This window comes from Caloenas nicobarica, chromosome 1, assembly GCF_036013445.1.
Source record: "Caloenas nicobarica isolate bCalNic1 chromosome 1, bCalNic1.hap1, whole genome shotgun sequence".
NCBI classification, from domain to species: Eukaryota; Metazoa; Chordata; class Aves; order Columbiformes; family Columbidae; genus Caloenas; species Caloenas nicobarica.
The window spans coordinates 166,144,085-166,160,197 of NC_088245.1; positions in this window are offsets into that span (position 1 = coordinate 166,144,085).

Here is a 16,113-nt window from a genome sequence, read left to right on the forward strand (position 1 = left end):
TACAGAGTCTTATGAATCTTCCCAGGTGTAGCCAGAAAGGATCTGATGGGGCCGTACTTCCATTATCACACCTGACACAAGGACAGAACTACGTCTCATATGGCATGATCATAATGCTCATTTTCCTTCTCAGCCTTGTGAAGGTTTCAGCCACTCTTCTTTCTCACACATATCAATCTGATTTACAGTACCTTTCCTTTGCACAATCAGTGACATGACAGAATGACATACCAAAATGACAATGGGGCTCATAACCTGAGGCTGATGTACAAGAAATATTCTCTCAATTATACAAGAAATGTGAGCAGCCAAACATTTCAGATCTTCAGATGGATTTTACTATCTCAGTGTGCATTTTCCTTATTTATTTGTTTTCTTGTTTTGCTGGCAAGCCAAACCGGGATGGGTGGGTCTTCAACTCTATTTCCGTTTAGAGAAGCATGATTACACTATGAAGGAAAACCTACATAGTAAAACATTCAGTACTTGCTGCTCTTAGCCCCATATCTGCATTTACAAAGGCATTGAGGAGCCAGTGAATTGCTGTTGGTGGTAACTGATGAATCTGAACCAATGAGGCAAGAGCACCCTGGTAATAGATTTGAAATCAACTGATATGTAATTGATTTTTGTAAAAAAATAATTATATTTTCCTCAAGTTTTGTTTGGAACTATAGAATAGGATATCAAATTTTGTCTTAAAAATTGTAGTATGTTGAATATACATGTATAATTCACTGTTCTGTGATAGGACATTATTACAAGAACCAGAAGAAAATTCCTAAATTCCCTGTGATTACAAGGCAAAATCCAGGTTTTAAATTTACCATAGCTTATGAGCATTCTGAACTATTGTCCTTAATCTTGCACTCATTAAAGATATTTTAAAAATAAATATTCATAGCACTAATTTCCTATCAACTTCTCACTCTGCTGTTAAGGAAGAAAAAAAAAAGTGAAATGAAGGTGTCAATTTTCTTTCTGTTCTGGTCTTCATTTGTTCATATCATAGAGAATGTTGTAATACTACTGTGGAATAAATGTACCTCTTTTATAAATAGAGAGATGGAGCTGTGTTTCCTGAAATTGTATCTCTTGACATGAGATTGTGTGGTGAAGTAGGGTGTACTATGAAAACAGGAGACAATGCAGTTCACTCCAGCTCTCTCATAGAGCCACAGAAATGCTTTGGTGTCCAAAAGTTTAGCTATTTTTCTCAGTTATATCACTCAAATGAAATATACTATGTTTCCCTACAAGTCTTACTTCATTTAATTCCAAGTCAAGCAGAGCAAAGGTTTTTGCCATTTTGTTCAGGTAGGGTAATGTTTCAAATGATGACTGATTGTACCTCCTGACATCTGATGTCAAGAGCTGTTAATAAACTGCACAGGTTTGCAAGCTTTTATATTTATCACACTGAAAATACTCCTAAAAATTAAGTTCTGGCTATGTGTTTCTATCTATCTATCCATCCATCTATCTATCTATCTATCTATCTATGTAAACATCTAATCTTTGTCAGTATCTGTGTCTTTCTGACCTCATGTCATACAGGCAGAAGGCAGCCTCATTTCATAATGAGTGATATTTAAAGGAAATAAAAACACCAGAAAAAATACCATTACTCCCTTGGTTCCACATAAGAATATCAGGACAAAGGAAATGTCCTGCTGGGTCAGACTATCTTGGTCAGTCTATCTAGCTAAATATTCTTTCTCAGAAAGTGACAATGGGAGATGCTGTTAGGGAAAAGTACATGAGCCAAGACAATTGCTTTGTTCATTCCCTTTGTATATCTCCGATATCCAGAATACTCGTGATAGGGATATTACACACTATATCCCTGCATAGTCCTTGTGGTAGGTTAAACAAGGCTGGCTTCAAGGTGCTCATGAAGCTGCTCTCTCACTCTCCCTCCTCAGCAAGACAGGAAGAGAAAATAAGATGAAAAAGGTCAAGGGTCAAGATAAAGACAGGGAGATCACTCACCAATTACAGTCATGGGAAAAAAAGGATCAAGTTAGGTAACATCAGTTTAATTTATTATCAATCAAAAAGAGAGTAAGATACTGACAAATAAGAACAAAACTAAAAACACCTTTCCCCACCCCTCCCTTCTTCCCAGGATCAACTTCACACCTGACTCTTCTACCTCTTCACTATCCCCAAGTGGTGCAGGGGGATAAAGAATGGGGTTGCGGTCAATTCATAATGCTTCATCTCTGCTGCTCCTTTCTCCTCATGCTGTTCCTGTGCTCCAGCATGGAGTCCCTCCCATGGAATAAAGTTCTTCAAGAATTGCTCGCACAAATTTTAGTTCCTATCAGAAAACACGCTCCTGCATGGGTTCTTCATGGGCTGCAGATTCCTCTGGGGCACATCCACCTTCTGTGGTGCAGGGACCTCTATGGAATGCAAGGTGGGTATCTGCTTTGGTGTGGTCTTTTCCACAAGATGCAGAGGAGCAGCCTGATTCACCATGGTCTTCTCCATGGGCTGATGGAGAATCTCTGCTCTAGTGCCAGCAGCACCTTCCCTCCCTCTTTCTCCACCGATCTTGGTGTCTGTGGATTTTTCCTCTCACATTTTTCTGACTCCTTTCTCACACAGCTGCAGCCCAGTATTTTTTACTTTTTCTAAAATACATTATTACAGAGATGCCAGCAGAGTTGCTGATTGGCTCAGATTTGGCCAATGGTGGCTCCACCTTGAAGCCAGGTGGAACTGTCTTTGTTAGACACAGAGGCAACTCCTGATCTCTTCTTGCATACATCACCCCTGCAGCCCCAGTGCTATCAAAACCTTGCCATGTAAGCCCAACACAATCCCTTTGGAATCTGTTTTGGAGCTATCCTCCAGGAAGATGTTTAATCCTTTTTTGGATGTATCTTTTTTGTATCTTTTCTACCTCTACACTTTTCTCTGTGATGTGTTTCCAATGTTCTGTAACTACTGTTTAAAAAAGGACCTCCTTTATATATCTGAAATTGATGTCCTTCAAGTTTCACTGAGTGCCCCTTAGTGAATAACTGTTCATGTTCAGTTTAGCTACTGGTTTCATGGTTTTGCAAATCTTAGCCATATTCCTTCTCGGCCTGCTTGTCTCCAAGAGTTCCAGCTTTTTTAAGCCCAGCTCTTAAGGCAGCTACTACATCTTGATCATCATTGTATAGCTGTCCTTCTCTATACCTCCTCTGCCTCCCTCTCAGGATATTGATGTTTTATTTGATAGCAAAGAATGTTTTCTGTCTTCATCTTTGTAGTTTTCCTGTGCATTCTGAGCACCTTGTTGCTTTTTTTGGCTGCCACTTCACACTGAAATGGTTATTTCAGAAAAAATGCTAGTTATAAATCTCTTATATCTTTCCATATTTTACAATTATTCAGAATCAAGCTTGCCTTGCCATCTCCTAAGCACAATGCACTCCTTATGAAGCAGAATATGGCTGTAGATATGCTCATCTTTTGAATAGCAACCGCATGTAAATATTGTTGGATAAAAACAAAAGAACATTTCTGGAAACCCTGGTTCTCCTGTCTTCTAACTTGTGCATTAACCGGAAAGCTGGAGTTAGGCAGAACTATAAATCAAAGTAAAATTATTGCTAAAATATCAAAATGTCAAACAAATGTCTTTAATAGGTATTTTGAGTCGCTATGTTTATGAAAAAAGCAGGATGAAATAGTAACAAAGAACTATGTTTAAAAGCACATGGTTCTTGTAATTGGCCTTTTGCTCACACAGAGATTTCCAAACTACTAAAAAGTTGCCATAATAGTACATTTTATTTTAGTTCAGAAAACTAATAGGAAAACAGATCAAAGGCTACACAGAGAATATTGGTTTTGAAAAGATCTAGAAAAAGTCCTGAGACTTTTGGGTCCAAATGTAGACATCTACAATAACAAGGTGATCTCTCTGACAATAAAAAGTAACATCTGCTTCAGAGTTTTAAAAAATGTATGTTTGGAAATAGCAATAAAGAAGGGCATTTCATAAACTAAAAAGGCAGCACTATAAATATAATTAAAGCTTTTCTTTGACAAAAACCTTATAAATAAAAATAAAGAAAAAATTACTGTTTATCTATATAGAAATTCCTGAAACTTGTTTTGTTTTGTTTTGTTTTTTCCATAGTGGTCATCTTCCAAGTTAAGATAACAGTGGTAATTCATTGACCATTGCCATTTCTTACATTCTGAAGCATATACATGAAATTAAAATTCGTTACTTCTTGGGTTTATATTCATGCAGGCCATGCTTTAACCAATTGTATCACTTGCAGTGATTGTAATCCTTGAGCAAGTCTTCTAGTTCTATTATGCTTGTTTATGGTGATATAAATTAAATCCATGCCTGCATATGTCCAATACATTTTTACATTTAGAAAATACTATCATTAGTTAATACCTGTTTGAGTTAATACAATGAAAATAAATTGGAGCAAACAAAACCAGTGCAATCTGGCTTAAATTTCCACAGATAAGCATATTTGAAGAATTATTCTAAAGAACTAAACATTTTTCAAAGTCTTCAGTTTATTTGGCTTCAATAAGGTAAAAAATTAGAAGTCAATTAAGTTATTAATGGCTGTATTTTTCCCCTTTATAGAAGAAAAATAAAATAAAAAGCAATACACTATTGGAATGTTTTAGGAGACAGCATATTCTTCCTCCTCAGAGGAAAAAAACAATCTTCTGTATTACTGTAATAAATACTGTAATAATACTGTAATAAATGCTATAATGACACATTTTTCAAACTGTCCAACTGAATTAGATGTGTTGACAGCTAAAGACATTTCAGCTGCTTTTGTTACCTACCAACAGACTGCTCCTCCCAGCCTTTTTTTTTTTTAATATATTTTAGTTATATAAGACTATGCATAAGACAACATTTAAAGCAGCAGTTTTGTCTTTGTTTTAAGTGGCTGGACATCATGAGATTCAATTTGAATTCAGATTTAAGCAACTTAAAATGTAAGACCTCTGTCCTTGAGTGGCAATTAAATAGTTCAATGAAGTTATCTCTAAGTTGTTTGTTTTATGATTCTAACACCACTTTGATTCCAAGCGATATTACTAGTTACCACTAAAATAGCAGTTGTGAAATCTCATCTGTATGAAGATAATGTTACTTAGCTCTTCATCTTCTTTCAGACAAGTGTTAATGACAACCATCTCATCTTGTTTAACTCTTAACTGACTAGGTCTACACTATTTTGATAGCTGCTTCAGAGAGGCTATAATCACAGCATGCTCTGAATTACCCTGGTTTTCCATCTGAAGCATTCTCTGTTGTGAAGTAGTAACAACACAGCTAAACAGATTATGGCATACTCTCAAGGGCATAGATACTACAGCCATTTTTGAGAGTGTCTTTCAATCTCAGTGTAAAGAAGATTAGTGAATCTGAAATTTATTGTGGCTTCACAACTTTTTCAATACCTGGTTTACTGGATGTCACAGAATTAGATCATACATGAAAAGAAAGCAGTTACTGCTACAAAGTTGAGAGTACTGAAGAAGAGGGAGCACTTAAAGTGTTTCCTGCAACAACTGAAGGTTAAGTGGATCCAATGCTAAGGGGAGCACCAAGCCTCACCAACAGTCCCATTTGATCTATGAAGGACTGGAAGATTTGTTCACCTGTTAAGACAGTGGGAGTGATAATTTGCCCATTTGTGATTTCAAGTCTTATTTTTCTCCTCTCTAAAAATGAAATTATGTACTGTTAAAGCAAAACACCAGAAACTTCCCAACAAGGTTTCACATACATCAGAAGCTTGTTTTCAGATAAACTCAGGTCTCCAGGGCCTTAATAACTTTCTAATGCATTCACATTAAATGTTCAGTTTTATTTAATATTTCTGTCTGTGCTTCAAAGCCCTTTGTGAGACTGATAAACTAGATAAATGATATTTTTTTCTTACTTTTTTTGCAGTCTTCAGTCCACCTGACAGCTACGCCTCATCAGATTTCTAAGAAAACAAGACAGATATCCAACAACAGTGGAAACAAGGTTAAGAAATTCACTAATCTAATGAAAATGTCCTCAAACATCATCATGTTCTGAATAAAACATAGAGCTCACTTCTTTGAGTTTTGTTTTCCCTTAGTAAATTATTTCGAGTTATTAACAAAATGACAAAGTGAAGTGAAATGGAGGCAGAGTCTGTCATGTTTTCTTCCTAAGGCAGGTAGTTACTTTGATACTCTGCTGGAAAATGACATAAAAATTCAGGAAGATGTCAAATTGCGAGTTTCAAATGAAAGATTACTTAGCATAGTGGTGAGAATTTTTATTAGGCATTTTTAATGTCATTATGAGTTTCCTTTGGGGAAAAATATGTGATGTTTTGATGAAAAACTTCATAACAGAACTTCAGGTTCTGAAAAGAGAATCTGAAAGGTTTCAGTCCAAGAGGGGATGATTTACAAAATTATGGTATTTTTTAAATACTTCACAACAGAATTTGATATAGATAAGGTAGCTGTAATATCTTTTGTGATGTCAGTTCATCCAAGAACTGACCAAGATAGTTGGGACTGCTTCTACCAAGCTCAAGATCAGAGCATCCCGACACATAGGAAGTCAAGGAAGGGAGCCAGGAGACCTGCGTGGTTAAACAGGGAACTGCTGGGCAAACTCAAGTGGAAGAGGAGAGTTTACAGATCATGGAAGGAGGGGCTGGCCACTTGGGAAGAATATAAGGCTGTTGTCAGAGGATGTAGGGAGGCAACTAGGAAAGCTAAGGCCTCCTTAGAGTTAAACCTGGCGAGAGGGGTCAAGGACAACAGAAAGACCTTCTTCAAATACATGGCAGATAAAACTAACACCAGAGGCAATGTAGGCCCACTGATGAATGGGGTGGGTGCCCTGGTGACAGAAGATGCAGAGAAGGCAGAGTTACTGAATGCCTTCTTTGTCTCTGTCTACTCTGCCAAAGGCTGTCCTGAGGCCTCAGAGGAAGGCAGGACAACGGAGGAGTTTGCTTTGGTTGATGAGGACTGGGTTAGGGAGCAATTAAGCAATCTGGACATCCATAAATCTATGGGTCCAGATGGGATGCACCCGCGGGTGCTGAGGGAGCTGGCTGAAGTCATTGCTGGACCACTCTCCATCATCTTTGCCAAGTCTTGGGAAACAGGAGAGGTGCCTGAGGACTGGAGGAAAGCAAATGTCACTCCGGTCTTCAAAAAGGGCAAGAAGGAGGACCTGGGCAACTATAGACCAATCAGCCTCACCTCCATCCCTGGGAAAGTGATGGAACACCTTATCCTTGGTGCCATCTTAAGGCATATCAAGGATAAGAGGGTCATCAGGGGCAGTCAACGTGGCTTCACCAAGGGGAAGTTGTGCTTGACCAAACTCATAGCCTTTTATGAAGACATAACAAGATGGACTGATGATGGCAGAGCAGTGGATGTGGTCTACCTTGACTTCAGTAAAGCATTTGACACTGTCTCCCACAGCATCCTCACAGCTAAACTGAGCAAGTGTGGACTGGATGATCGGGTAGTGAGGTGGACCGCAAACTGGCTGAAGGAAAGAAGCCAGAGAGTCGTGGTCAATGGGGCGGAGTCTGGTTGGAAGCCTGTATCTAGTGGAGTGCCTCAAGGGTCAGTTCTGGGACCAATACTGTTCAATATATTCATCAATGACTTGGATGAGGGAATTGAGTGTACTATCAGCAAGTTTGCTGATGACACCAAGCTGGGAGGAGTAGCTGACACGCCAGAAGGCTGTGCTGCCATCCAGCGAGATCTGGACAGGCTGGAGAGTTGGGCAGGGAAAAATTTAAAGGAATGTAACAAGGGAAAGTGTAGAGTCTTGCATCTGGGCAGGAACAACCCCAGGTTCCGGTATAGGTTGGGGAATGATCTATTAGAGAGCAGTGTAGGGGAAATGGACCTGGGGGTCCTGGTGGACAGCAGGATGACCATGAGCCAGCACTGTGCCCTTGTGGCCAAGAAGGCCAATGGTGTCCCGGGGTGCATTAGAAGGCGGGTGGTTAGTAGGTTGAGAGAGGTTCTGCTTCCCCTCTACTCTGCCCTGGTGAGACCACATCTGGAATAATGTGTCCCGTTCTGGGCCCCTCAGTTCAAGAAGGACAGGGAACTGCTGAAGAGAGTCCAGCACAGGGCAACAAAGATGATTAAGGGAGTGGAGCATCTCCCTTATGAGGAAAGGCTGAGGGAGCTGGGTCTCTTTAGTTTGAAGAAGAGGAGACTGAGGGGTGATCTCGTTAATGTTTATAAATATGTAAAGGGTGAGTGTCACGAGGATGGAGCCAGGCTCTTCTTGGTGACAACCAATGATAGGACAAGGGGCAATGGGTGCAAACTGGAACACAAGAGGTTCCACTTGAATAGGAGAAGAAACTTCTTCTCAGTGAGGGTGACGAAACACTGGAACAGGCTGCCCAGGGAGGTTGTGGATTCTCCTTCTCTGGAGACATTCAAAACCTGCCTGGACATATTCCTTTGTAACCTCATCTAGGTGTTCCTGCTCTGGCAGGGTGATTGGACTAGATGATCTTTCGAGGTCCCTTCCAATCCCTGACATTCTGTGATTCTATGATTCTGTGATACATTCCTTCCCATCCCTTCACCCAATTTGCTCTCCCATGGCTTGCATAAGTTTTACAAACACTCTGAAGATAATTTGCTGGGATAGAAGGAAAACCAGTACCCAAAACCTTTAACATGGAAGTTTCATTTTGTACATGGTCATATTGTACTTATGTACATTATCTATTCTTTTCATTCATAGATAAAGTATGATTTTATTTTTCAGTATTTTGACATTATGAGTCTAACAGTTTCTGGACTGATGCTTCAGAATTGCTTATCTTTTAACCTTTTACTCACCAATAAAGTTAAATGTGACATGTTTCACCAGTTTCCTCATAGTTTCTCCTCAAGTCACAGTTTTTCCTCTCTTTCTCTTTAGAATTCTAAAATGGTACAATGATTTGATTTCAGATGCTCTTTTACAGAGACTTCATCAAATTTATTTTACCTGGTTTTGTAGTATGAGTTGACTTCTTCATTAGTTAATCAGATTATCTCCAAAATTGAACCTTAATTTAAACAATTCTACAGTAACAGCCTTTCAAACCTTCCCTCAATCAGCCACTGAGATGCTTTATTAATCACAGACTTCAATTTATCTCATTTGGATCAGCCAGCAGGAACCAGACAGCTGACCCCTTTTTACTTCCAAAAGTGGATGAAATCCTCAGATACCTGAAGAATCTATTACGCTTCTAAATCTATTTTGAAATATACCTGAAGGAAGACCCAGATACTTGTCCAAACAGTTTTATAACAAAATTAAGTTTCATCAGAATCTATTATTGAAAAAGTCGTAAGCCTTTTTGCAAGTTTTCAACTAGAAAAATACAACAGAAGCTACTATTTATCTTTTTTGTAATAGAAAAGGCAAATGCTTTCATTTTAAAATATATCTCTGAAATTTTCTTCAATACAAAATAATAATAAATTTGTAAAAGTTATCTAAATATATCTAAGTAACAAGTTCAGCTGCCCCAAAAATAACTCTTATGTATCTTGTAATCCCAATCTTCTTTAAGTAGTTTCCTGAGTATAACTGGTTTATAAAATGTGGCTTCCTCTTTGATGTTTACTCCTTTTAGTGTACACATAAGCTTAGCCTATGAGCTTTAGTTTCTCATTAAAGTATAACTACTGTATTTTTATTAGCCTGAAACGATTAATTTCAGTCCAGTAAGTCTGCAAAACTGTCTAGTTCTGGTCTGTTTGGTTCTGGCTTTTCTTGCACTTTTAGGGATTTTTTTAATGTCATTAGTCTAAATAGTCAGGTCAAAGACAAATATGCCTCTTGCAGTATTGGCAACCACATACTTTTCAGAGTAACTTTCTTTTTTTTTCTTGGAACTTCTGATAATTTAACTGAAAAAATCATATAAAATAGAATTTAAATTATTTTAAATAAATAAGTCATCGGTCAAACCAGTGCTGACTTACACTACGTGCACGTCTTGAAATCAGCAACAATATGGTGGATAAATCATTACAGATCATGGACTGTTGGGCCCAGATATTCATTCTACTCCATCAGATTTATACATGTTCCAGTTACAGAGCCACAGACCCACAAAACTTGCTGAAAGATGAAAATGATCACTACATTTTTTAAAGAAATATGCAAACCAAAACCTTCTGCTTATGGTCTTAGTATGAATATTAAATAGATATAAGCAATCTCAGAATTTTAGGAACCTTTGATTTTGTGTGAAATCACTTTCATTTCTACCCAAAGAAAAAAAAAAAAAGTACATTTATTATTTTTTTCCCATCTAAAGCACCAACGTAAGCATATATGACCTCTCTACTATAAGCCATTGCTTGCAGCCAAAGAGCAATGGATTCCTGATTTAGTAAAGGTAACTTCTGGGAAGATTAAATATTTTTTTCTGCAGCAGCTTCACAATAAAATTAAAATATGTTTCCAAGAAAGGAAAATTCCATAATCTATATGTATATGCATAAAATACGTAGATGTATGAGCAATGAAAGACAGAAGAACTAGCTTCACAGGAGGATGAATGTAATTTCTGTCATTCATCGCTGAAAGTAAAATGTAGTCTAAGCCAGGGATTTGCCCAAGGGCCTCCCTGAAGCGTAAGGCTTTGATGGCCACATCTAAGCCTCCATGTACCCATGATTAATCTCCTCAAGAGCCTAAAAGTGCTTTTGTGAATTGGAAGGGGTCCTGAGTCTGTACCTCATTAGTCACATAGTAATTGTGTCTCATATTCTTTCTTTTTCACTTTCATTGTTATATGACCTAGAGATCTCATCTCTGGTAGAACTTGAAATGTGCAGAGAAAATGGGAATACAATTATCTGAAAATACAGTGAAAAGTGGAGGCAGAACTGTGAAAAAGGAGATGTTTGCCTCTTAGTTGTGAAATACATACAATATATAAGGAGATCTTAGGATTTGAAGGCCTTTTAACGTAACTTTACAGTTGTAGCCATAGAGTGGATATCATGGGATGTATTTGAACCATGTACCTGTTGCACTTAATGACCTTAGAGTTCCTTCCTTCCTTGTTTGCTTCCTTCCTCATTTCTTTCCTTCCTTCCTTTTTCATTTTTCTTTAAAGGTAATGCTTTTCATTTAACTATAGAATTAAGAAAAAAATTATAAGCATTTGTATTTAAAAAAAGTTATTTTCCAACCTAAAAGATTCTCTGCTTCTATAATAATAAAACATATAATGTTTAAAAATGCTGATAATAATTTTCATTGGAAAGTCATGATGTAAAATACATGTTTAAAATAAGGCCATTAAAGGTTATTTCAAAAACAGCACCTTTCATAAAGAAATTTTATTGACATTAGTGATGTATAGCAAATAAACTGTGACAGTTTGCAAAACAGTCAACATGGCCATCTTGATCTGTCATACAGATGCAAGCATCCACAACATCATTTATTCTTGCTACTTGATTTCTGCTTGCACGTGTAAAAAAAAAAAAAAAGCTATAAACTATTTTGTTAGCATCAGCAAATAGCAGTAATGAAAATGAATAAAAATGGAAGAAACTGATAGACAAATAAAAATCAAATTGTAGCTGACATTGAATCACCTTTCAGATCCCTGATACTCCCTCTTGAAGGACATTGGCTTTTATTTAGCTACTGCTGACTGATCACAATGAGGCAATGAGAAAATATGAATCATTTAAATCTTAAAATAGTCTGAATTATGAGGTTATATGAGTTATGTTTCAAAATAACAGATTTAAGAGAAAGCACCACATTTGCAGAACATTAAATGAATTTCAGCCAGTTGTTGCATGGAGAGTTACACCAGCTCTGTGCCTGATCATGACAGTCTTTTAGAGACAGGATTGTTATTTCACTGCATATGCAGTTTGGATCAAGCATTTCAATATATATTTTATAAAAGTGGTCTGGCCTCCTCAATTCTTCAGGCAAAGTAAGTCATATTTAAAATTTTATTTTGAGGAACCCTCTCACTTTTCCTCTTTTGTTGCTTTTTGTATGTCCTGTCAATCCAGTAGTTTGGGTAGCTGACACTACATGAGGAACTGGCCTTCATTTATAATGCAATGTGATTACAGCTGATTAATTTCCTTTCTGGATTTCTGTACAGGACATTTTGGGACAACTGTGTGCGCCTGACTATTAATGATTTACATGTGCTATAACTCTGAAGTTCCCAAACATGAGATTTCACTGTGGTCTGAAGGATACACACATACAAGGAAGAGTAAAGATAGTCAGACTTCTCTGAGACAAGGTATTTGGACAAAAGAAAGATGTATTTTTGGGTAATATGAAAGAATAGTTCTCTCAGACTTTCTGCAATGCACATGTTTCAAGTGGGAGAAATTGCTATTGCCACATGTGACTTCCATGTATACTCATTGTTTCTTACGACTTCTTGGATATGACGTGCATAAACAGTTTAGTTCAGACCAGGGGAGAATTTTTTAAGCACATTTCCTGACTGCCTCCAGTTACTACCTATTATTTCACATCATGGTGTGCACAAACTTGTTTATTTCCAGATGTTACTTAACTGGAAGTCAGGTGGACATCTGATGCACTCCAGCTGCAAGACAGTGCTCAGTCCCTGGGTCCAGGCCATACTTTATCTAAAGTAACGTAAATATCAGGTCCCCAATACTAAACATTTTGGGTTTTAGGTCTGCTCCTTTTGATTCATGCTACTTGCTATTATAGTCTTTTTTTTCCTAACATAGCATGAAATTTTACTGTTGATAATACTAGCAAGTTCTTTACATTTTTTGAAAGAGTACAGTTAACATTTTCTATAGGTGAATTTACTATTTTTTTATTAATGAAAAAAATATTTGGGGAATCTTCTGAAAAAAGTAAAGTATTCATATGGATGTCTTGTATTTCTAGTTGTTGTGAAGTTCAGGGTCTTTAAAGAGCTCAGTAACTTTGAGAATCAGAGCAGCATGACTGAGGATCCTATCAATGGATATTATGGCCTAACTTTGCCCATTTGCATTTAGAAATTTGGTTTAATAGTCTCTCTTAAGGGGAGGCTTTGGTGTCCCAGGTCAGACATACTCTAGAAAGAGGGGCAGGAGGATGGAGAGGCTGCTGAGAACAGAGCTGGAGAAGCATTCTTGGAAGGATGCACTCCATACTAAAGGAGGGACATATCTGAAGGACTGTGGTCCACTGGTGACCTATCCTAAGACAGGGCGACTCCTGTGGGACTAAGGCCCGTGGGCAACCCATTCCAAGGCAGTAACACTGACAGACAAAAAGTAGCCAAGTGAAATGAGTAAGGAGCAAAGAGCAGCAGTAAAAAACCACTAATGCACATGACTCCACAACCCAACCGCAGTGCTGCCTGCCACCTCATTGGAGAAAATGGAACAGTCTGAGTGCAACTTTCACTGAAAACAAGTGAAGTAGAGACAATGAATGAGAAAAGGTGTTTGTTTTATGTTGAAGGCTGAGAAGGGAGAGGAAAGCTATTAACTTAAGTATTTGTTTAGTTATATTGTGGATTTCTGTCCCACTCCCCCTTCCGGTACTGGAATCAATGATGAGCAGTTGTTAATTGGCCATAAATTTAATTAAGTAAAAATTCCCAGAGTTGAGATTGTTTTCATTGCAACAATAATTCAGGTGGGACTGGTCATGTTTAAATTATGGTTGTTTGTACTGTATGATTGGGTGCACAAATATTTTTGTGATTTGGTTTGCTTCTTGCTACTATTATACATAGCTGCATTTTTGTTACGAAGATTGTTGCAATAACATAGGCATAGCAAAAGGGGGGAAATATATTCAAGTGTTCCTGTTCCACACACTATGTGAAGGTTAAGATACATCACATACATCCTTTTACCCTAAATCCAGAAAGCTGTTAGGATTCCCCAATTTATAGTTTCTTTTATTCTTACAGCTTTATTTTATTGAGCTGGTTTCTTCCTCTAATTCGTTATATTTAACATACCAGAGTCTTTCAGAGTGAATATAAACCACACATTAAGAAGAGGCAAACTGAAGACTGCAGTACCTCTCTACAGATGGCAGTTACAACTTTGTTTGGTAAAGTATAGAAGGTTAGAGCTGTAGAACCATTTGGAGGAATACTGCATCTCCCGCTTTCTTCTACATTTGTAGTATGTGTCAAAGCATTGTTTCACATAAAGAGAGAATATTTTGAAACCCTCAGTCTTTTCACGGGTCATCTTTATTATTTCTATCCCAAGTAGCTGCTTTTGCAAAACACAAAAAACAGTGCCTGATTTTATTTGGCTTGTCTTTTTCCTCAAATGCTCATTAGTGACAGATCTAACTTGTTCAAGTCTTAGCATTAACATATGGTACTGATAAATGACAGCAGAGATATATTTCAATGTGACTGTTCAGCACATTTTAAGAAATTTTTTTTCAAAACCAAAAATTAAAGTCTGTTCCATTGTTGTGGATTTTATTTTTTATTTTTCATTGTGTTTTCTTACATAACTGCTTTTCTTTGTATAATATCTATCATATTTCAAATAACTTAGGCATAATTCTGTGCAAGTTAGTGAGCTACTGAGAGAGGCCTAATAGATCGAAGTAACAATCTGCTGAATCTGAAGAGAAGAAAACATAGGAAACATTTTGGTGGTTGTGTTATGCAGTTTGAACACTGGAAAACCCTGGATAAGAAATTGTCTTTGCTTTTATACCATGATCTAAACTAGACAAGATGACAAATCATATGAAAGTCTATGCTCCTGTCTTTCCAAATATTTATCTCAGCTGAGTATGTGAGTATATAAACCAGGTATTTACATTGGAAACTTGAATGTAAATCAAAAAGAAAAGCAACCTCTATGTTTTTAAAGAGAGCAATCAGATACTGATTAAAAATTGAACATCAAAATAAGCAAAGGCTTCATTATCTATCTATAAGCACATTCCTATTCTTTGTAAGAAACTGGAACAACATTCCAATATTTATTTAGTAGCAATTACAAATACATTTTAATAGGCTTTACTTGGTTCAAACATACAGGATTAGACCAGATAAAAAACTGATAAAGAATTAGACTGTGTTTACACACTTAAAGCTTTTCTGCATTTTGTGAAGTACTACAAACAATAAAGACATGGCAACTGGAGTCTTCATCACAGAAATTTATTAAGTTGGTCAAGCATGACTTCCCCTTGGGGAAGTGCTTGGAGATGTTTTCCTGTATTATCTGGAAAACTTCCCAGAGATAAAGCTAAGGCTGACCAGCATGCAGTTTCCAGGGTCCTCCTTCTTGCCCTTGAAGATGTGGCTGATATTTGTTTTCCTCCAGTCTTTAGGTACTTCCTTCAATCACTATAATTATTCAAAGATTATTGAGAATGGCCTCACAATGACACCTGGCAGTTTCCTTAGCACTCATGGGTGCATCCCAGCAGGTCCCACAGACTTATGGATGTCTAGTTTGCTTAAGTATTCCCTGACCTGATTCTCTTCCACCAAAAGTAAATCTTCCTTGCTCCAGCCTTTATCCCTGGTGTCCCGTCCCAACAGATTGGATGAGGGATGAGTTAACTCTGAACGCGACACGTGCCCTGACTCAACAGATGAGATCAGGTGCGAGTTAACTCTGGGTGTTTCTGCACGATAAAGCAAAGTGAATGACAGACAATCACTCCAGAGGTCCAATTCAATTATGAGTTTACTAAAAGCACATGGTGAAATACAAATTGCAGCAATTAGCGACTTGGCAAAAGTATGTTATAATATCACAAAACTTATCAATACCTTGACAGCAAAAGTCCTTCTAAAAACAGTGGATTGGCAACGATTAGTAACTATAACACAAAACTTAACAAGACTTCAATAGCAGAACTAAAAATGGTATTACTTTATTTGTTCAAGAAAAAAGAAAAGAAAGAGAGAGAGGGAAAGCTAAGATAGAGAGAGAGAAAGAGAGTAAGATATCACAACTCCACAGGTTATCGATCCAGTGATGTCCAGTGGAGGGAGGGTGGTCACGTTGAAGACTGCAGTCACACTGCACAGCATATACATGCCACACCTGATGCCA